This window comes from Oryzias latipes, chromosome 4, assembly GCF_053564925.1.
Source record: "Oryzias latipes strain Hd-rR chromosome 4, Olatipes_Hd-rR_3.1".
Taxonomy (NCBI): Eukaryota; Metazoa; Chordata; class Actinopteri; order Beloniformes; family Adrianichthyidae; genus Oryzias; species Oryzias latipes.
Window position 1 is genome coordinate 9995076 of NC_136240.1, and position 23318 is coordinate 10018393.

Here is a 23318-nt window from a genome sequence, read left to right on the forward strand (position 1 = left end):
CTCCCAGGCCTCTGGTACCTGAGCTTGGAGGAGAAACCACCCGCGGAGGGTGAGAGAGGCGTTTTATTTTTCTCATATATACTGTTTTGTTAATCTTCCAATTCTATTAAATAAATCAGTTCATTCAAATGAATGGGAAGTTGTGTCCAAACTTTTGGTCTGTACTGTATCTATCTATGATTACCAAGTTTTCCCATTGTTTTCTATCTACAAAACAAAGACAATCAGCAAAACATAAAATATAAATAACTTTCTTAATTTTAGGTCTATTGGGCTATTTAATTTATTCCTGTGTTTAGAATTGGAAGCTCAATTTTTTGTGATCATCAACTTTTATCTCTGGACCTTAGAAATGTGTGGCTTGTGGTCCCTACACTAATGCCATGTATTCTTGCACTGTTTTGAAGGCATTAAATACGCAGTGGCTAGATTTGAGGGTCTCGTCCTCCTGCTTATGCATCGGCGACCATACTGAACCCGCTAGAACTAGATGAGTTTTCTTCTGGCAAGGTAAAAGCCAGCCACAGCTGGAACAGCAGGCGCAGGGAAGAATCAATGATCAGAAACATTTTTGCTGATGATTGACCTTAAGGCCAAAGGACCAAAAGGGCACAAGCCTCATTTTTCAACCTCTCATTTTTTTATACTTTTGTTGACCGAGTGTTTAAAGGACAGAAGATGCTCAGAGTGTGACTGACTTGTAACCACAGAAACTCTAATTTAATGAAGGGCTCTGCTGCAGCCTGGGAAAGTGGGTTTTTAACTGAAAGCTAATAGACTTATCAGCATGCACTAACTGTACCATTCATGTCGGGCTTTTTGATCAATACTCATCTAAATTCTCCTTAGGACAGGAAGTAGTAGTAAAAGGATGTGCGACACCCTTGGTGATGACCTTTCTAGAAGGACTAATGACAGTGGAGCGGCACTTCAACTGTAGAATGTTTAATTGGCTCTCATTAACCTTCCTGAGAGCAGAGCAGAGGCTGGCTTGACTTTTTCAACCATGTAGGGTAAATATGAGAAGATATAGTAACACTTTAAAAATAGACAGTGCAGGTTTTCAACCCAGGAACGTGGATCATGGTCAAGTTTGGACAAACAAGAAAACATTTCATTTTCTGAAAACATTGAGGTTAAAAATGCAGAAGCAGCATGTGAATGTTAAAACAGAAGAATTTATTTCATTTTTATTGAAAGTTTTACTTTTAACAGTTAAAATCCCAAGGTGTTTTACAATGTAGCAGTAAAATGTAACAAAATAAACAAAGATTAGAAAGACGCAGTTAAAATGTAAAACAAATACAAGGCGGGTGGTTGTAAAAAATTTACTAAATACTTTTCTGAATAAAAATGTCTTTAGATGCTTTTTTTCAAGGAATCCTCAGAATCATCAACATGGGGTAGTTAAAGATGGTCCAGAGTCTGGGGGCTACAGCGTGGAAGGACTGGTGTCCAAGGGTTTTAAACCAGGTTCTCTGGACATTAAGTCTAAATTCTAAATATCTCCAGTAGTAGAATCAAACTTTGCGCTGGGGCTGCACAATATGAGGAAAACCTGCGATTTGCGATATTAGTGATCAACATTGCAATGACGATATAACTTGCGATACATAAACAAATAGCTTAACTCTAAGTGTCCCTCGTCTACATGGGAGGTGGTATCTAACATAAAAGAGCTCCATCCGATTGGTCAACAACGTGAAGAGGTCCATCCCTTCATACGATTGGACTTATTTGATTTGTCTAATACTTCAAGCTTCCATGAGATTGCTTTAGGGCATTTAAGGTAACCGTTTATCGCAGTTTTCACCATCTTTTACAATATGCATATTGCACAGCTTGATATAGCAATAACGTAATGTTTTAAAGACCAGCTTCAATGAAAATGTTGTTCTTGGGGTTTTTAACATGTTCTCGTAGCGTTTCTCTGATGATGGAGGACATTTATAAAGAAAACTAAGCTCAAAATTGCATTTCTGAGGATTTCTTCAGTCAAATCGTGAATCAGGAGCAGACGAACCTATCCCCACTCTGAATTTCCAGCAATAAGGAAAGGAAAGGGGGCGGACTAACTCTGTGCCACAACTTAGAGGTGCAATTGTAATGAACTCCTACCGCTCTGCAGAAACTGTGTCCTACTGCATAATTATAATTAATAGACCACTAAGGAATGCTTTGAAAACAGATAAGAAGATGATTGGAATGACACTTTAAGACAAGTCTGGAGAGATTTGTTTAAACCAGAGGAGGTAAAAGCATCTCCAGGTTGGATTTTGATCTCATCGCCCCCAGTTTAGAAATTGATCAAAGATAAGAACAGTTTTTCTGTCAAATGTCTTAAATGGGTGTCCAGAGACATAAACAGAACACCCAGATTTCTGAGGCTGGAAGCAGAGCAGAAAACCAAGGTGTTGTTTTATGTCAGGGACTTCTGTCCAGGAGCAGTGATCAGAGTTTTTTGGATGATTTCAGTGACGGCAGTTGTATGTGAGCCACATTTGAATAGATGAGACACCATTTCAGTTTTCCTAATGACAGCAGAATCCGTCTCTCGTGGCATTGAGCAGGAGTTTTTTATCAAATATATTACGCCTGATGTGATGTCTAAACATCCAGCAGGTCACCGCCACTCTTCCTGCTGCTGTGCTGCAGATTTGTCGATGTGCGGATCACTGACGCCGCCTGACCTACTTTAAGTCGAACGTTTGCTGTCAGACTTGCAGCTTGCACTTTTGATACCAGAATAATTTGGAGGTACTTTAATAATTCGGGAAAGTCATCCTCATCACAGAGGACGTTAACCCTCCTCTTGATCACCTGAAGCTGCCGCTGAGCAGAAGAGACAGAACTCTACTGAAAATCATGAAAAAGTCATTCATGCCAAATAAGAGTTCTGGTACATCGCCTGTCCGTCCTGGAAGAGGATCCCTCCTTCATGTGGACATCCCTGAGGTTTCTTCTTTTTTTCCGGAATTAGTTTTTTTGGGGAGTTTTTCCTTACCAAGAAAGAGGGTCTAAGGGCAGGGATACCCAGTTTAGTTTAGACTGTTTAGCCATTACCTTTTAAATTCTATAACTGATTTCATGTTCATCACACTATTACTAGTATGAAGCCCATTGAGACGACGATTGTTGTAATATTGGTCTATACAAATAAAATTGAATTGAAATTCAACCAATCAATCTTTGGAGCACGTATTATTATGATTATTATGATGAGTGCTAATAATTGAAGCCGGACCTTTAAATATAAAAACCAGAATAATTATAGTTATTATCACGAATGCATCATTTATTGCATTATATATTCTTGGATTGTGCCCATATGCTTGCAGCTGTTTCGAAGTTTTAGAATATTTTCACAGTGTTTATGTTCAAACTCCAGACTGTTCCTGTCAGAACTGGTGATATTGGACCCAGTATCCAGGAGACCGTGTTTGGAGGCAGAAAAAGTATTCTGAACACGATAGAACCCATGGAGAAACAAAAGAGCGACAGAGCCGATGACCTGAAAACCAGACGCTTAAATACACCGAGTACCATCAGCTTAGATGAAGACGGAAACAGAACACGACAAAAACCACAAATATAAACCCAAATGTGCTCCTTCCTCACAGACGAACAAAACGCTTCATACCGTTGGTCATTTGAAGGTTTCCTTTTCCGCTTACATTATGGGATTATTTCTTTTTTTTATTTTTAAAATGCATTTGTTGGGAAAAAATCTGTCATTGTCGTGTTAACAGATCTTTTTCTGTTCCATTAAACAGACTATAAGGTCATCTGTTCTTCTATGCAGAGAAATGAACTCATTAATTTGTCAAAAAGAATTCTGAAGCCCACTTTGTAATATTGTAGCGTTTCATGCAGCTGGTTCTTATGGCTTTGAGGCTTCATTCATGCTCATTTTAAATTTACAGTCAGTCCAAGTTATAAGTGCTCACAATGAGTGCCCCCCCACCCCCCAACAATGAGCACCTGAGGAACACAAAACCCACCAACAGGTTTTGTTTTTATCAGCAGAGAGTCAAATAGAAGTGAGACTCCAGATCTGTTTCTACAACCCCAGTTTGAATTCACACAGGTATTTCTGTGAGGAATCTTTTCTTGACTCGGCTTATCCGGCGCCCGTTCAATCATTCCACTGTCTTGGCAGCTTTGCTGCCTGCATGATGCCCAAAAGAAAGCATCCAACTGAGATAAGACGCACAAATCCCACATGTTTCCATTGTGCCCCAAGGGGGAAAAGCCTGTGACATGCAACTTCTCCTTGAACCAGAAATCCCTGCAGATTAACACAGGAGCTGGAGCTCCGGCATTGTTCAATGAGCATCCTGAAAATAGATCTGGAAATTCAAGCAGACAGCCAGAGGTTTTCTGCACTCGGGTTAAACTCAAAGGAAAACACAAAAGAAGAGATGAGGATCTTCTATCTGTGGGATTCAGTCTGTTTCAGGGATTATTTTCTTCACATTTTAAAGATGAAACATTTCTAAAGCTAAATTGTAAAAACAAATTTTTTAATTAGTAATCTTCCTCAAAAGGGTCTTTATTTCTGTTGAAACTTTAATCCAGATTTTTGAAATATCTTCCTTCCCATCTGCTACTGATGAGGCTCAACGCTCCTCCTGTGGCGCTTCTGCAAAGGCCGCCCTGTTGAAAATGTCTCCCCACCTTTTGACACGCGCACTGACGTGCACGCGGTACATCTGCCAGTATGAGGCATTTCTGTGTGTTTGTTCTGTGTGTTTCACCAAAACGGGCCTGATAGCGAAACAACGGCACAGCTCCACCTCCTTTGTTTCACAGCAGGGACTTCTCCCGCCTGACGGCTGTGCCTCCTTGGGGACGCATGGGACGGAAGAAGACGACGCCGAAGCGGGAGGCTGATTCACAGCCCCTGAAAAACATGAAGAAGACGTGACTTCGACCTGTGAAATGTTTCTTCTGGCATCTTCATGTGAGCAGAAGAATTCAGTCACTGATCCTCCCTGCCGTAAAAAATGCTTCCCATCAGAAATGCTTCTTTTTTTGTGTGTTTTTGGTGTTTTTAACATGTTATTCTGGTATTTTTCTGATGATAGAGACATACATGAAGAAAATTTAGCTAAAAATTGAACTTTTAAGTTTTTCTTTATTCAAATTGTTGTGAATCAGGATGAAAAAAAGCCGTTTAAAAAAGATCTTCTGGATGGGGCCAGAGTCCCCCTGCTCCGCCCCCATTCTGATGCATCCACCTGCAGACAAATAGATCCATGAACGTCTTTGTTTTCCTCATCTGTGTGAGGGGCTGTAAGCTAGCAGGAGAAAGTGTAAACAAAAAGATGATGGGAAATAAGTGGAGACTTCCTTTTGCACCAGCAGTCCCACCCACAACTCAGAGATGAGTTTCTAATGAGCTCCTGCCGCTCTGCAGAAACTGTGTCCTATCAAGCTGCTCTCTCTGTTCAACCATAATCTAAAATAATGACTAGCCCCTCCTATCAGTTTAACAGCAGTTTTGTGGCAGGGGTGCAGAAAAAGAAGTTACATCCATAACAAGATGCTGTCAGAGGTCTTAATTTCTGTAGTGATTAGATGATCTGTGTGTGAGGAGGGGGGGGGGGGGGGGTCACTTTCTCATTATTTTACCAGCAGGACAAACACTCAAACCCTGGACGATGCTTCCAGGGGAGCCTGAATAACCAAATATGTCTGATCATCACAGAGATTCTGACCCGGTTCTGGGGGTGGACCAGAGCAGAGCGCCACCTGTGGGGCAGAACTGTCCAGATCGTTGTCATTGTAAAGTGAACGAACGAGCTTGAATATGAATTTCCAACTAGCTGTTTTCCTTTTATGAAACCTGTCAGCCGATGTTGGGCTGAGGCCGTGGTCCTGCTGGCGCTCTGACCTTTCTGTGCTGATGGTTTCCTGGAGAAACAATGGCGTCTCTTAAATATCAGCCAGCGGTCTCTGCTTTATCTGTTCTGCGGCTTCATGAAGCCCAGCTCCTGAAGCTGCAGATAGACCTAATCAAATAAGGACGGAGCTGCAGTCACCTGTTCCTCGGACAATTATCTCCCCACCCCAGGCTGGGCTGGGGGAGGGGGGGGGGGGGCAGCAGCAACTGGCTGATTACTGAAATATGTCAGATATGAGACCAACGTTTCTGACATCTTGCCTTCCTAGTTTTGTCGGAGCGGCTGTAATTTGAAGCCGATTGTGTTCAAGTAAGATAAAAGATCTGCAGTGATGTCAGCAGAAGACTGGAAATTATGTCCTTCATGTTCAGGTCATGTGATCATGTGTCGTTCAGAAATGCTGAACAAGAAATGCTGACAATTGACGGTTGAGTTTTACATTTTAAACCTGTCATTTGTTAACCAATTTTAGACTATTCCCTCTAACCAGTCGTTTAAGGTCAAAGGCGCAGCTACATTTTAAATATTTAAGTCGTTTAATTCGAAGCGACAAATGTAAGACGGAGCCACCTAACCCCTGTCTTCACCCCGCTTTGAAATCCTGCAGCTTTTCTAAAGATTCACAGGTGAGAATGACAGGTCAGGTGCTTTCAGCTCTGAATGTAAATTCATCCGAGTCTGTCTTTTTAATGTGGATTGACTCAAAAACTTCAGTGGCTGTCAGTCCAGGCAGGTTTCATCCTCTACAAACGGGTCAGGATTAACATTTTCCATGGGCAGATGTAGCAGCAGTAATGCAGGGAAGATGCTTCGCCTGCTGGAGAAAGCTGAAAAAGATGAGAAGATGAAACGTTTACTTTGATTTGATTTGAAATTTCAATCAAATAGGAATAATACAAAAATATCTTCTAATGGTTCTGATTGCGATGAAATCAATTCGTGAGGTATGGATGTGAAATATGTGATTGATGCTTCAATAGAAATCTGCTGCTGTCGAGCTGAGGTTTATTATTAGCAGTGACGCCTCAGAAATAGATTTTCCTTCAGGTTGAGGCTTTAAACAGACCGTCTGTCCAGTTCTTCCTCTCTGGGACGACTAGATGAAGTTGTCTGGACATCTGCAGCCCATCCAGGTGGGGCATCCCAGGCGTTTCTGACTGACAGGAGCCCAGCAGCAGGTCCTGCAGTTACATTAGCTTATTTATCTCTTCATGTTTGCATCAAACTGATAATCATCATCAATTTTTCTGAAATTTGTTTGTCTCATATGTTTTGGAAGAGATAAAAAAGCAGCATGACATGGAGCCTCCATCAGATATCTGGTAAACGAAATGTTCTGATGGATGCAGAGTGTGATCAAACTTATCTGTTTGTCTCCAAATTGATCCAAATCTATTTTACAACTAGCTTAAGTCTCAATTGAAATGATGTATGTGGAAGTTAACACTTTTATCGGATCCTAAACAGTAAAATCTTTAGTCATTTCCTTCCTTATCTGAAATGTTTTATTTTTTATATCAGATTTTCTGTTTCCTGAGTCAGGACAGCAAGTTCTCTGTGGGTTTAAGGTAAAATGTCCTGAGAAATGAACAGCTAAACAGTCACTGCCATAAACACCATAGATGAGGATCTGCGGAGACCTGAAGTGCAAACAAAGACAGAGTAGAAGAGAGGAAAGGGGTCCCTCAGGAACCATCTGCCATTGCAGAGACGGATGCCTGATTCTCCCATAGACAAAGAAAATGCTTCATTCAGAAAATCCTGTTAGAATGTTCTGGACATCAGAGTCACAGTAGAACCACTGCCGTCCACCGTCACTGGTCCCTCCCGCAGGCATTTCTATGAGTGTCGCAGCACAGAGAGCCTGAAGTGATGAGTGGTTTACCTAAAAATGCAACAACAACAAAAAGATGCAACACATGTCCATGCTAATGTTCATCTAAAGACTTTAGGAAGACGTAAGCATTTTTACGGGTTTTTTTCTCAGGTTGTCAAGTTTCTCTTTCACCACAAGAAATGCACAGCATTAAACTAATCTGTTTTATGATTAAACAAACATTTTCATGCAAGTAATGAGAAAAACTGTAAAACATAAAGAATAAAATAACAGTAGCATGTTTAGTAAATTTTTCATGAAAATTGTTATCATTATTTATGTTAAAAAGTTCATTTTTAGCTAAAGAAATAAAGTTAACACTGAAATGTAATTTAATTTTTTTTGTTAAAATTAAAAATGTCCCTTTAAATCAATGTTTACATACATTTTCAGGAACATTTATTTCAGTTTTATTTGTTTTTTCATTTAAACGGGTTCGTTACAGTCTAATATAGCACCCTGCTTTACAGGAGGAAGACGTCAAAAGGGTTCAGTTATATTACCATTTCTTATTTTTCTGGACTGTAGCCCCTCCTCCAGTTACTACCCCGGATACTCTGACTACCAGGGGCATCATGGTCACCTACACCTTCCAGGCCTTCTCCAGTTCTTCCCTGAATTCCTGGGATTTCTGCGGAGATTTCTCTCCTCGGTTTGATCGTCTGGACCATGTCTACGTGCACTGAGTTGCTGCCATGTGATTGGCTGATCAGACATTAGTGGCCGATAAGTAGGTATTTAATATGACGTTGAGTTTGGGTTCTGTTTCTGTTAAATATAAAACCAATTTTCTAACCAGATGAGAAGCAGCTTTTTGCTCCACACTTATTAACCCCCCTGTGAGGGGTTTGTCCGTGCTGACAGTCAGTCGACCATCACTGATGAAAAAGTTGGGAGAGTTCTAAACTTTTTAATTGTTTTTGACATTGAGGCTAAATCCAAATGAGGTTTTTATGGAACATGAAATCCAGTCGACCTGTGAAAGCGTTGGTGTCGGGACATCACCCCAACACGGCTGCATGTGCGGACACGCCCGCTAGAATAATGTACCCTGAAGGCTCCTTGCTGACGGATCAAATGTGGTCCATAAGGTGGCCCTGCAGTCTGTGCCTGAGTTCTCAGAAAGCATAAGCTAAACTTAAATGTGGCCTTTTCTGTCATTTTCTCCTCTTCGTGTTTTCAGACTGAACTCAGTCACAGAGCTGAGCCAAAAGCATTAGTAGAAGTCTCCATAACATCTCAGCCGCTGTCCTGTTAGTGGCACAATTAATGGCTGCAACGACGTCCACGGGTCACAGACATTAGCATTTCTCATCAGACCTGCTCCACGTGTCTGCAGAGAAAAACTGCAGGGCTGCTTGTTGATAAGGAATTCACTAAAGCAGTCGATGAAAAACCAGGATGCAGAAATGAAGCAACTCCTCAGATCTATGAATTTGTCTCTGTTCCTCAACCAGCTGTTACCACAGTCTGAGGAGAAACAGGATGTCAAAATGGACGGTTGGCTATGTCATTTGAGTGCAGCCTTGGTGTCTTTAAGTGGGTTGCTGTTGCAACTGTCAGGGCTGCTTTCTCAGAGATGGCGGCTGGTGAGCTGTTGGACATGTGACCCTCTGGCTAGGATCATGTCCTGCTATCCTCATATTGGATGTTCTTTCACTCCTTCAAAGTGATTTGACCTCAGATGTGGGCAGAGGGGACAAAACAACAGATTTATGTGGTTAGAAATAAACTCAAGGACCGCTTGATCACCGTAATGATGACGGTCCGTTACCTACAAGTACTCTTACTGGACGGTCTATCTGAGCTCAGAGATAATGACCTGCTCTGTAGAAATACTGCAGGTACTTTTCCCAGCATACAAAGCTGAAAATCTGAAATTATTCAGAAAAATATGAGAAGCAGGAACCAGCATTCTTTAAATAAACCCTGCTTTGGTTTGTGGCACTGAAGAAACATTTATGGACAGAATGAAGATGCAATCAAACTGATGAAGAAAGAACAGAGGTTTAGACTTTAGTTTGATACAACCACATGATCAAACACACACTCACCTATGCATGCACATACGTGCACACCGTTGCAAACGTGTTTCTTATTTATTATTATTTAGCTTATTTAATATTTATTTGAACTCAGACACACTGACATTTAACTATAAGAAACATATCAGAAACATTTCTGACCCTTCTAAGAATGAATGTTGGTCTTATTGTCCAAGTCTTATTTTTCCCGAAGAAACGAGCATTATTCTTTGTTTGGTGGATTAGGCTTAAAGCTCTCTGCATGCCATAAAAAATAGACCTGAGAAACGTTAGCATGGTATGAGCAGCGCGTGGCGTCCATCCAAATGAGGAGGTTGTGCGAGTGATCATCACCATGGGAGCAGATCACACAGAGAAATGGTCTTTTTGGACTGAATGGGTCTTTTTGTTGCCCAGTCTTCACACAGAAAAGAAACATGTCACCTTCACAATGCAGTTTAGGACACAGGGCAGACAGATGTGTGGATTAGAGGATCCGCCAGCACTGAAGAAGAAATAGAAGTACTTTTTATCAGAAATAAAATTCCAGACATTTGCAAAGAATAAATTGGGGGGAAAAACAGCATTCACTATTGTTTAGGTTCAGGTTAGGTAATGCTTTGTATGTCCATGCATTATGCATATTTACATGAATTCATGTAATGCATATAAACATTCATGGAAACTCCAGACTCTTGCACCACTGACCTGCACCACTGGAGCCTGAATCCCTGCATGTCTGTTATTTTGGATGATATAGCAATAAATAAAGTCCACAAGAGGGGGAATGACAGGTTCTGTTTTCATTTTGATACTGCAGTGGTGGTTATACTCTAACTCACTCCCCGGGTGAGTAACCCCTCCATAAAAAAAATTACCCCAATCTGGCAACCCACTTCATTGCACGTGCCTACCAACGTACACTCTATTACGGAGCCCGTGTCCTGACATTAAGATATAAAAATATATCTTGTTCGCACAGATTATTATCTCGTTCGCACGAAATACTATTCCGTTCCCACAAGATACTATTGCATTCCCACAAGATACTATTGCGTTCCCACAAGATACTATTGCGTTCCCTCAAAATACTATTCCGTTCCCTCGAAATGATTAACTCGTGCGAACGCAATAATTATGTCATTCCAACGCAATAATTAATCCATTCGAACGCAATAATTATTCACGTCATAAGTCATTCACGCGGATATGCTCTATGTACGCCGGCAAAAGCCGCTTTCAGCGGTAACTTCCGTGTCTCTGTGACCCATATTGGTTCAAAAAAGAAACATGAAAAACAAAAATGATCACTTTATTACCGTCTCAATGAATATAAGAAAAATATCAAAAGATTTATGATAACTAGGCTGCTTTGTCATACGATAGCTCCTGCTAGGCTACTACTAGCGCCGCCGCAGAGCTCTTTGATGTATGACGGCACTTGAAATAAATAAAACAAATCAATTAAAAGTAGAGCAATAGTAAACTGAGATAAATGAACTATAGAAACATTGTCTGTCTGCCATAGTGTAAATTTAATGAAGAAGGGATAATAAACATCTGAGCGACCTTCAGATGCAGTAATGACTGCCTCTCTAAAGATAACAGGGTCGACCTTGGTGGAGGTTTGCTGTTCACTGTGTGCATACATGATGCAATTCTGGGATGCATTGTGGGTAGCCCCCCTCTCTCCTGAACTACCTATTAAAACTAAGACCCACTTGGGTTGAAGCTGCCTTCACGAGCCAAACACAATTTAGCCTGAAGTGTTTTGAGGTGATACTTGCAGGACTAATGCATGAATGTGTGCAAAGTATGAAGGACTTTGTCCTTTGTCCTTTTTACAGAGGGAACACCACACATCTACTAATTATTTCATTCATTTTACACAGTCAGCAGTAGATTGGAAACTTCAATTTTCCTGAATGTAGAGCCGTTGGAAAACATACAGAATTATACAATAGGAATCAAGGCAAAACCAATTTCATTTGTTCCCTACAACAGCCGTTTAGTAATTTACTCAATAAAAAAACATTTAAGTGCTATCAGTGAAGGTTTGATTGGAGGTTTCTTCCTTCAACGTCGTTTTTCTCACAGCTTTACGATTCAATTTTCCGGAAAAACTGGATGTACTGGATGTTCCAACACAAGAGTGACAGATACACCAACATTTGTAAATAAAAAATTCTCTGTCGTGGGATGTCCTGAAACTGACACATGAAAGTAAGACAGAGCAGGCTGTCATTGAAAAAGTAAAAATAGAATAGAATAGAACAGAATCGTTTCTCATGACTAAAGGCAGTGTTGTGTACCTGTGGCAGCACTTTCAGTGTAACAATATTTACACCGATGGTCTTTTTCTGGATGGACTGTCCCATTATTGACTGTTCCATGATGGTTGGTTCATTTTTGGGCTGTTCTGGGATCACATTTTCCATTATGGACTGTTTCTTGATGACTTTTTTCATAGTGGACCGCTCCATGATGGACTGTTGCATAATGGACTGTTCCAAAAAGTACAGTTTTATTTTGGACAGTTCCATGATGTTTGTCCAAAAAGCCGTTGGAAAACAGGACATGTCTTATGGAAGACTTTTGTGAAGAAGGCTTAAGAACGCCACAATTGAACAGGTTTTGTACACATCCACAGTGATGGTTAGCGCAAGAATATTAAGAAATCCCGCCTCTGTTCTCTGTTTGTCAGTCAGCTCTAACAGATTCCACAGCTGTAAACGGGAGTTTCATGCATTATCTATAATAGAATCTTAATATAGATAAAGCGAAGGCTGCAGAGAAGCAGATGTGTTAAAAACCTAAAAGAAAACTGTCGCAAATCTTCAACAAGGAAACAATCCAAGAAAACCAACTACAATCATCCCAGCCACTTTGTACAGCAGAGGTTAATTTTAAATTGTTAAATGCAGCAACAATTTTTCCTTCATGCTTTTTAGTAAAGTTCCTTTTTTCTGAAAAGGAGGTTTTTAAGAAGCCACATCACCATGACATTGTTTTTAGGTGCTTTACAGTGATAGACTGTCAGACCTGGTAAATGCAGAGCATCATGGAAAGTTGCAAAGTGGAAAAGCTGACAGAGGATCTGTACTCCGGGTTCTCTGAAAACCATAAATAACACAAGAGGCATCGCAGACAATATTAATCAGCTTGGAAATGGAAACCTCTGGAGCCCCAGACAGAGCGAGGACAGCAAAGGCTGACTGAAAGCATGTATGAAGGTCTTTCACAAATCAGGTCAGTGGAATGGAATGGTTATGGCACATTTGATGACAACTGGCGCAGCATAGCATGGCATCAAAGAGGCTTTCAGTGTCAGCAAAAGCTCACCTGAAATCCACCTGTCAGCCGCTTTCAGGTCAGACTGATATTCAAACCCAAAAGTGCTACAGTGAGCCACTCTCCAAGTGAGAGCCGCTCCACCACACCTGCTGCAGTTGGACGTCATCCTTGTTTCTGCTTTTCTTAACCCCTTCAGAGTAAACTATATCCATATGTGTGATCATATATTACCTTTTGCACACTAAAGAAACTTTTTTTAAGGAAATATGAGTTATTTTCGCAGCTCATTTTCCTACCTGGAAGTAAGATGACTCGATCTCTGAGGCTCCGCCTTACTCTCCTTGTGGGCGCTGCCCATTTCATGACGTCAACCTTAAATCGGCCTTGGCAGCGTGTCTGCGTTTCACCCACAAGAACAAACAACATCCAAACTTTTGCATAGATTTGATTGTTCACATAAAAGGAAAGAGTTTAGCCCAGTGGTGTCAAACATACGGCCGTACCCAGACCGCCAGATGGTTTAATCCGGCCCACTCATGAGGAGAAAAAATCATAAGAATGTTTTTTTTTTAAAGCGCATTTCTAATCCATTCTTGTGGCGAGCTATGATTTTGTAAAAAAATAACCGAAATGCGCAACTCTGCCACTAGGGGCAGAGTCACGGTCAGACAGCATATCTCTGCACGTGCCAAAAGTGAAGCCCAACAGCTCTGCGTCTGGGTAAGATGAAATTTACTTCCCCGCAAGCGTCACGGCTGTAATGTTGCTATAAGACTGAGTGGAGTGCCGAGCTTTCCAGGAAAAATAGAAAGAGTTTTACTTGTTCACAGAGCTGAATCCAAAACCCACGTGCTTGGTATGTCATCAACAGGTCGTAGTGCTCAAAGAATATGACATTCAGCACCACTGTGACACTCACCATAAAGAAAAGGTTTACCGTTTCCAGGGGCAGTTAGGAGAAGAGAAGATTTAGCAACTTTTAGCTGGACTGAAGAAACAACCGTCTGCATTAACTGCAGCCGTGACGTCAGTAATGGAGCAGTGACAGTTACCTTATTGCAAAAAAGTTGGTATAAGCATCCAAACCATTTTCAGATGGTGAATGTTGCAGATGAAGACATGTGCCCCAAAAAGCAGTCGACCTATGCCAACATGAGTCTGTCAAGGATAATGATTGCAGATACAAAATCACTGAGGAGACTTGGGCGCCAAATGAAGGAATCTAGTCATTTATTGCATTTTTGGTCACTATTGATGAAAGCACCGACATCACAGAAATATACAGCTGTGCATATTTACTAGAGGTGTTGAGGAGACCCTCACAGCGGAGTTTTTTGAGTTGATGGACACAACATCAGACATGACATAGTCAGCTCTCTAGTTACTGCGCTGGACAATGTTGGAGTGAACTGGTCACATGATGTCTGTGTGGTCACTGATGGCGCCCCATCAAAGGTCAGGAAGAAGGCAGGTGTTGCCACAAAATTCAGGCAGCCAACCAGGAAAAGATTCTTGGACATTTCATTGTGTTTTGCACACTTGAATGACAGTAAATGTGTTTCTGCACAGGATTTGAATGCTGATAGTGATGGCCGGCTGAAGTTTTAAGAGAGAAAGGAAGATTAACTCCAAATTCTTGTTATGTTCATAAATATTTGAAGTTTAATTTAGTTCAATTTTCATTAATTTGTACATTTTACATTTTAGGCAGGGTTAGGTATCGCGGCTTTTGTTTTGTTTCTGTTCACTTCCGGTTTTATTTTGACACTTCCGGTTACTGGTTCCTTATTACACTTGTCTTTACGTTCATTGATTGTTCGCACCTGGTTACGCACCTGTCTCCCATTCACTGTGGTGTATATATTCTGTGTGTTGTCCGGTACATGTCACCGGATCGTTTTGATTACTACTTCTAGGTTGAGTTGATCACGATTAAATCCTTGGTAAACCTACCTTCGGGTGTCCTGCGCTTGTGTCCACACACCCACCTTGACAGTTTCATTTTTTTCTGTAGCCCCCTCTTAAGTTTACTATCAGGATTGCTTCAGTGTCAAATGTTAAATATTCAGTCTGTATAAAATTGAATAAACCGATTTCTTTTTAAGTGAAATGCATTCTATTTGACATCCATTGGCCTCTGTGAATGAATGAACATGTAATAATAAGGGATAAGGCTACCATGTTGGTTGAGGCATTTATTTCAACTGAGTTAAAAAAACAAAGCTGCTTTATTTTGTTTTTATGTTACTGGTCCGGCCCACTTGATATCATATGGGTTGAATGTGATACCCGAACTAAAATAAGTTTGACACCCCTGGTTTAGCCGATCACCACTAGCTCCACTGAGAAAGAAAGTGGGCGTGTGTGTTTGCCTGGTGACAATCTACGGTCAATTGTTCCCAGGTTTTACATGACCGATCCTGACACTGTGGTAAAAAATCGACTTTGTTTAATCCATAAAAGTCATGTAAAGAGCTGGAAACCCCGCTAGCATTGAGCTAGCTAGCATGCTAACACGGGAGAACAATGGTGATAGTTTGTCATGCAACATCTAACTTTCTAACATCTTTTTTCACTAGCAGCTACTGGTGGAGTTCCTCATCTGACTGTGCTGGCGTCCTCTGGTTAAATAAAGTACAAGTTTGATCGTTTAATATAGTAAAAGATTTGAAAAACATGAAAACTTACCGGCACATTCTAAACTGGTCTGTTGACGTAAGACTCGGTGTTATTCGGTAGCCAATGAGCTTCTGGATATCAGGGATGTCCCGCCTCCCTTCCCCTTGACTGACATGACACTGTTTTTACGTGTCGACAGGTTTTAGAATCAAAACCGCAAAAAATAAAAGCGCAACTCAAAAAGATAATTTCAAAATAAAACTGCAACTCAAAAACAGGATTTCAGAATAGCGAGAAAACAAATCGGCAGCTGAGAAATAGGATTGTGCTTTGGGGAAAGGCTTTTGGTTGCAAATTGTGGGTTTTGGTTTTCAATTTATGCATTTTGATTCGCAGATTTGGGGTTTTGATGCGCGGTTTTACTGTTTTGATGCGCAATACTTTAGGCTCTAATTTGACACCATACTGGCAGCGCAGACTGTTCCTGGAAGGGGCGGTTCTTCACTTTTTGACATTACAATGTGAGAACCCACTCGTTTTAGTGGATTGGGAGGGGCTGGTGCTCAGAGAGCAGATTTTGAGATGAATACTCAGAAATGCATTAATGGATCAAGATACCTCTTTGGGGTTGTTTTAGTAAGGAATGAACATTATAAGACAGTTAAAAGCTAAAGAGTTGATTTTGCATGATATAGGCCCTTTAAGATTGAATCTGCCTTAATGCTGCAGCATGATGAAGACGGCAGATCTGCATAAAACTGCATGAGAATAAAGTTAAGAGAAAAAAATATCATTAAATAAAAGTTCTTTTTACTTTTTGAAAATCATCACTGAGACTATGAAAGCAGAACAATAGGAAACGCGTTATAACAGGCTTTTATTAAGCAGATTCTAATTACAAACACATGAATGGCCTAAGATGATAACAAAACAAAGATAACAAAATAATTTTAAGGATTTGCAATGAAATAAAGAACTAAACTTAACAGCAGGACCCTGGTTTAAGACAAGCAAACCTGAATTGATGTTTTCTGATTATTAATAATCGAAAGTCTAACGAAAACCCACAACTGGTTTATTTTGATTCCAATTTCAGGTCTGTTCAGAGACAAATGTCTCATCAGACACAGCTGAGTGTGAGACAACCATGTTGGTGGTCAAACCCGCAGTCCAACCTTTAATTTAAAATTTTTCAAAAATCTGATTAGTTCGGTTTGCCTTTTGGTTTTGCAGTTATTGGACAATGTTACAGCACTGATTGATTTCATTCAAAAAATGCTGGAATTTAGGTTTTGATTTAGACCATTTGGCTTTATGAATATGGAATTTTGCTAATAATAAAAACAACTGTGTAATAAAGATACAATCTTTGTCTACTTTTTCGTTAAGGTAACCCAGAAAAATTTCTTTATCCCAAAATTTTACAATTTTTTTGTCATATTTCCAATATAATTTCCCACTTCCATCCAAAACATATTTGTATGTATGCAGTCCACAAACAGGTAATATCTTGTTTCCTCTTTGGTCCCACAGAATCCATAAGATAGCTACATGTCAACAACAAATCTACTCAAAGTTTCTTTGCCAGGATATATACAATGCATTATTTTAAAGGACACATCTTTTATTTTGCTATTTAAACAGTACTTATTACCAATAGTCCAGTTTATGTCCACAAATTTTGAGTCCCAATAAAGTCTCCCATCATGTAAGGTTGTGGTTCTTTTTTGCTTATTGGAAACAGATCTTTTCCTTCAAACAGGCAAAGGAACAGTGCAAACAGATGCATCACTTTTAAAATACACAAAGCAACCTGTCAACTCCTACAGAGACGGTCCGGACAAACCAAACCTTTGATTGTCTTCAGGTCAGAGTTGGCGGAAGAACGTATCAGAGCGTTTTTCTCCTTTTATGGTGTTTGATAAACAACCTTGGGGGCATTACTGCCACCTCATGTGGCCATTGGTCTCAGGTTGCAGGTGAGTAAGTATTCACCTAACATGGCAGGTAACAGGAAGTGATGTCAGCATGGTGTCCTAACCTGTGTGCAGGTGACCAGCCAATAAAAAAAAAACTGGAACTATAACCTTGTGGGATTTATTAAAGGCTAAGTGAAAGTCGCTGTGACTCTCCAGGTTTACAGCAAACTGCATTGCACCTGTCAGTCATGTTAAAACATGTTTAAATGACTTTTTTCTATGAAACTGCAGACTCTCCTCCTCCTCCTCATCCTCCTGCTTGGGGCCAGAGCCTCCCCGCATGAGCTGTGACATACATGCTGTATGGAAATGTGGAAACCGCTGACAAAACGGGAAAAGGATACAGGCGCTCACACAAAGGTTGTGCATGCTTCCAATAACTCCGCCCAACTCTGAGTCGGTTATTTATACACAGCAAATATGTTTGAATTATTCATACTGATTCATATTTGCATCAAAATGTCCCAGAAAGACACATTGCAGGACTGCCCTGCATCTACATGAAATTCTTGCAAAACCTGCATGAAGGTACTGGTATGGGTCACCATGACAGGGAACCGACAGGTCTTTACTGACATTATGTCATCCATGAAATGTTCACTAAATGCTGAACTGAAGAGAGAAAAAAGATTCAACTAAAAATGAGAACACTCCATAAAGAAAATTAGGCATTTCTTAAAAACACATACGGAGGAAGATGAGAGGATGGATCTGAGGATCCAGGGGGTTCAGATGGTGCTGCTGATGAAGCAGATTTTCAGCAGCACGTCGTCCCGGAGGATGCTGTGGAATTTACAGACATGGCTACGCGCCGATTGCTCAGCCAAGTATTTTCTCTCAAAGTTTGGCTTCAGTGCATGAAAAATGAAATCTACTCACTGCTGGTCTACAGATTCGCCTGGCTGCTGTCACCTGTTTGCACAGCTGACAAGTGAAACATAAAGACATAGAGTCGCTCTGTTTCACAGGAATGAGAAACTGCTTTGACCAGTGACAATCAAATCTTACGAACTTCATTTTGAATATATACCCCCCTGACATCCTCCTCTCCCCCAAAAAACACCCTTCTGTTCTTATTTTGTGTGAAGTCTGTAAGTAAATAAAAATTATCCAGCCTTACACGGTCAAAACTCCTATATCCTCCTTTTTTGAGACATTCTGCAGCAGAAATGTGAATCCTGGCCATTGGAGATGTCCAGCCATCCAACCATCTTGAGAAGCCGCTGAATCCCTATTGGGGTCACGGGGCTGCTGGAGCCGTCTCGCCTAAACGTGACTGCTGCATAACTGACAGCAGGAGGCAGCAGCTCACAGTGGGTGTTACTAACCAGTCTGCTTGTAGTAGAACTTCCTGGATTCCTCTTGGGAAATATTGCATGCAGCCTGAAAATAATCACAGCGCCCCCCTGCAGGTGAACAAAGCCCTGCTGCTTCCTGTTACATTAGTTTTTCTTTCAGCTCTTAAACACCTTTAAAGAGCTCATTATTCCAAAAACAACACATTAGCTGCCGCTGCACAGCAGAGATGTTTAGAAAGTGCTGCATGAAAAGACGATGTCTGCAGCAGGGAAGGATAATTACGTGCACTTTTCTTAATATTCCCTCACATCCTCAAAACAGACAAAGAACATCCTCTCTTTCTTATAATGTTGTTCAGATTGAATCCAGGAAAGATCTGCAGCCGAGAAGAACCTACTGGTCCGCTTCCTGTTTCTTTAAGCTGCTTTGGTTCTGAACTAAGGAGCACAATGGAGCTTTTAAACAAATGGAGCTTTTTACCAGCACTTTTTAAGTTACTGCATGTCCGTACTGGGGGGGATTACATGGAGGAGGGGTCTCCTGTCATTTGTCTAACAGAGCTTTTGAAACCTGAGGAGCACCTGTTGACACCATGCAGCGCAGTGATGGCTCACGTGACACCCGCATGCCCTGAGGGGTGTGAATGCAGAACCAGGCGGGATTTGGAATGCTCCTATGTCACGTGACCTGGTGAGAGAGAGTGAAGACAGAGGGATGATGGGAATTAAAAGTTACTCCCCATCAACAGCCCTGTCCACAAATCAGAGATGAATTTTTAATGAAGTCCTGCCGCTCTGCAGAAATTATGTCCTAGAAAACGACACAGGTTTGTAGATGTTGTCTAAAAACGGCAGAATCAACTTCTCTGACTCTCCAACAAACTGTAAGCACAGAAACTCTCTTCTTTCGTTGACAAGTTTTTTTCTCACTAAAGATGTCCACATACACAGGTAAAAGTTGCCAAATGGTGTCAGTCATTATTTAGAGTCACATGCTTGATTCTGTGCAGAAAACCAAAGGAAATGCACCTCTAGTCTAACCACTGACCAATCAAACAAACCTCCATCCTGATGAGTTTTTACAGAATCAGCAATCAATCTTTTTAAAGGATTTCGTTAATTCTATAATATCCTGCATTTCATTCAAACAAAGCTAAACGACATTCTTGGACCAACCGAACAAAAGGACAGACATGACTGGATTCTGTTCCATGAAGGCAGTCTAACATTTCCAGAGTAATGACACGCCACTTTAGACATGGATTTGTAGTAAGCTGTGACTGCAGGAGCAGAGCGGCGTGCCGTGTCATTAAACCCCATTGATTGGATAGTGATCATGTCTTTAAATACAGTATGTCTGGATATAATTAGTGAGGCTGTGGAGGAGTAGTCTTCCCCCAACACATGTTTTGTATTCACGTACCTCATGTTTTCCTTCACACATTTTCTTTGTGGCGTTCTGAGGTCGATACCGTTGGTTGACACACGTGACGGCCTCTGACAGCAGCTCCTGAAAGATGGCTGTCCTTCAGCTCGCTAAACGCTTTCTTGAAAAGAGCTTTCATGTGGATGTGTTGGTGCTCTGCTCCTTGCACATCACTGACCACCAAACCGCCTTCAAAAATAACTCAAAAAAGAGATTCGCCGTTGTGCGCCATAGTGCTGCACACGAAACATAAACCTGATCCAAGCCCCTCCTTTTTTTCTGTCAGACTGGTTCTGTTGAAGGGGGACACACTCGTTTTGTCTAAACTGTTCACTTAAAGTGTAAGGTTTGTGCCTTTGACTTTAAAAAAAAAGTGCACTTGTGGGTTCAGTCGTTATTAATCGTGCCTGCACGCTGTGAGTCAGAATAATGATTCCCTGGAGAACATCCCGGAGTCTGAGAACATGGAAGCAACATTTATATTCCAGACACATCAAATGCAGTTCGAGCGTATTTTGGGGTTCCTGAGCGGAACCGCTTTTGATGCCTGAGTGTGATGTTCAGGATCAGGGCCGAACAGCAGGGGGGCGGCAACTCTGAGGTCCTCGGCCGCACTGGCGGCTTTCATTTGAGAGGGTTTTACGGAAACCACTGCTGCTGCTGTCTCTTTCTGTCACATGAAGCATTGTTCTGATTGTTAGTCTGAAGTGTGTCAGATTCCACACAAAGTAAGGCCAAACTGCAGAGGCCAGGGGAACCTCACTCCTTCTGACATTTGTTGTCAGTTCAATCTACAGTGGGTGGTCTGAGGAGCTCGCCACCTCTGCCTTTCACTCGCTGATAATGAGAACAAAACAAAGCAGAGGAGCATTAAGCGGCATTAAAGGGCAATAGGCAGCACAGCCTCTGTCATCACAAAATTCAGATTTGCTGCTTTATTTTCTGGTTCTGTGCTTGCTTTTCTTTTTACATCTATGATTTTTTTATTTTCTGTTTTTAGTCATACTCTAACAGTTCCTCAGTTCTTGAGCTTTACTGCTGAAAAACTGCTGTGTCAGCAGATTTCAGTCTCACACACTACAATTATAATCCTCACTTTGGATCCCGAATTGAATGTGAAGAAAGTTGAAACATTGCTGCTATTTCAAACAAATACGTATCTGCATCTAATGCAGAAGCTGACTTGCGCAATAATGCATGAAAGAATTAAAAAGTCTGATTAAAAATAAATAAGTGAATAAACAGAAACGGTAAACCTCTGCACGCGCTAATAGTTGCCTGGTAACGGTGAACTCGTGTTGTATGAAATTACCCAGGTTTATGTGTATGTTGTGTTTGTCTGAAAAATAATTATTACCTGACAAAAATGTTAAAAGCCGTAAAATTTGTCCCTTTGCCATGACTCACCGGGATGTAAATATTGATTCTTTCTGACTTTCCTTACATGTTGTGTCTGAAAGATGGAGCGGAGATGCCATCTGCTGGAAACCGACCGCTCCACATGACACTGACTGGAAATGGAGAAAAGATTTGACTGAAAACATTTCAGTGTCTGTATGGAAGATTCATCTGGGTTTGATGCACTTCATGAAAACAGTTTTAACTGACTTGCTGATGCGTTACTAGTTGTTTCTTCTTGTTGTCATTGTTATTATTGTCATTTCTGTACTGTCATCAGGAAACTTTTCTACTCATAAACTCCATTGCTGCTCCAACCCTATGGAACACTCTGCCCCAACATCTCAGAGACTGCACTGACCTCCCAGTTTTTAAAAAATCACTTAAAACTCATCTCTTTAAAATAGCTTTTAATCTTTAAATCTGTCTTCTATGTTTTTATTAATCATTTTATTATATTAGCTCTGTTCTTATTAACTGTTTTTGCTCATGTGTTGTAAAGCGTCTTTGTGTGCCATTTAAAGCGCTATACAAATAAAATGTATTAATATTATTATTATTATTATAAACAAACAAATGAACATTTCAATGAACAATTACTTTAATATATAACATTCCATTCTCTCGGTTTTGAATATTTATTTTTGTGGAGAGATAAATATGAATCTATGTCTAATAGTTTGCCATCCACACCTGATTGTTGCCACATTTAGAGAAGTTGTCTCTCAAGGTGAGGTACACAGAACCCCTGAATCTGTTTAGCGACATTTTTCTCACAGTAAAATTTAGTTTTTTTTAAGGACAACAGAAACATGTTACTTTTCCAAGCAACACTGAAGACCATCCCAGAACATATGCATTTGGGGAAAAGGTCTCATTAAAAAAAAAAAAAAGAAGTTCATTCTTCAGAAATCAGGGGATGTCTGAGGACAACAATGACAGTCTCTTCAGAGGAACATTTATTGAACCACCAAATGGTTCCCGAGCGCCGCTGTGTCAGCAGCTCACTGCTCCCCCAGGGGAGGGGTCAAATGCGCAGAGCAAATTTCACACACCTAGGTGTGGACAGCAAATGGGACTTTAACTTTTAACTTAATTTATTACACAGAAGGTACCTACAAACAAGAAACAATTTTGTGTATTGATTACAAAACAGAAGTAAGCTGTAATATATCTGTAAATATTTATGAATTTGAATTGTGTTGAGGGTGCACTTGGGTGTGTTGAGGAATGGAATTTCATTGGAACCAAATGGGTGTTTGTTCATGACAAATGAGTGTTAGATGTCTCTGTGTGTTTATTTCTATGTGTAGATTAGTCTGGATGTGTAGTTACATGTGTGTATGGGTATCTGAATATGTTACTCATTGTAGTCCTTTGAGGGTCTGGTCCTGCCCCACCTGCAGACCTCAACAGCCCCACTCTTGGACTTTTCGCCTACAGGACCAACATCCATGCAGTCAATCCAGCCCAAGCCTTCATGCTGCAGTGTCTGGAA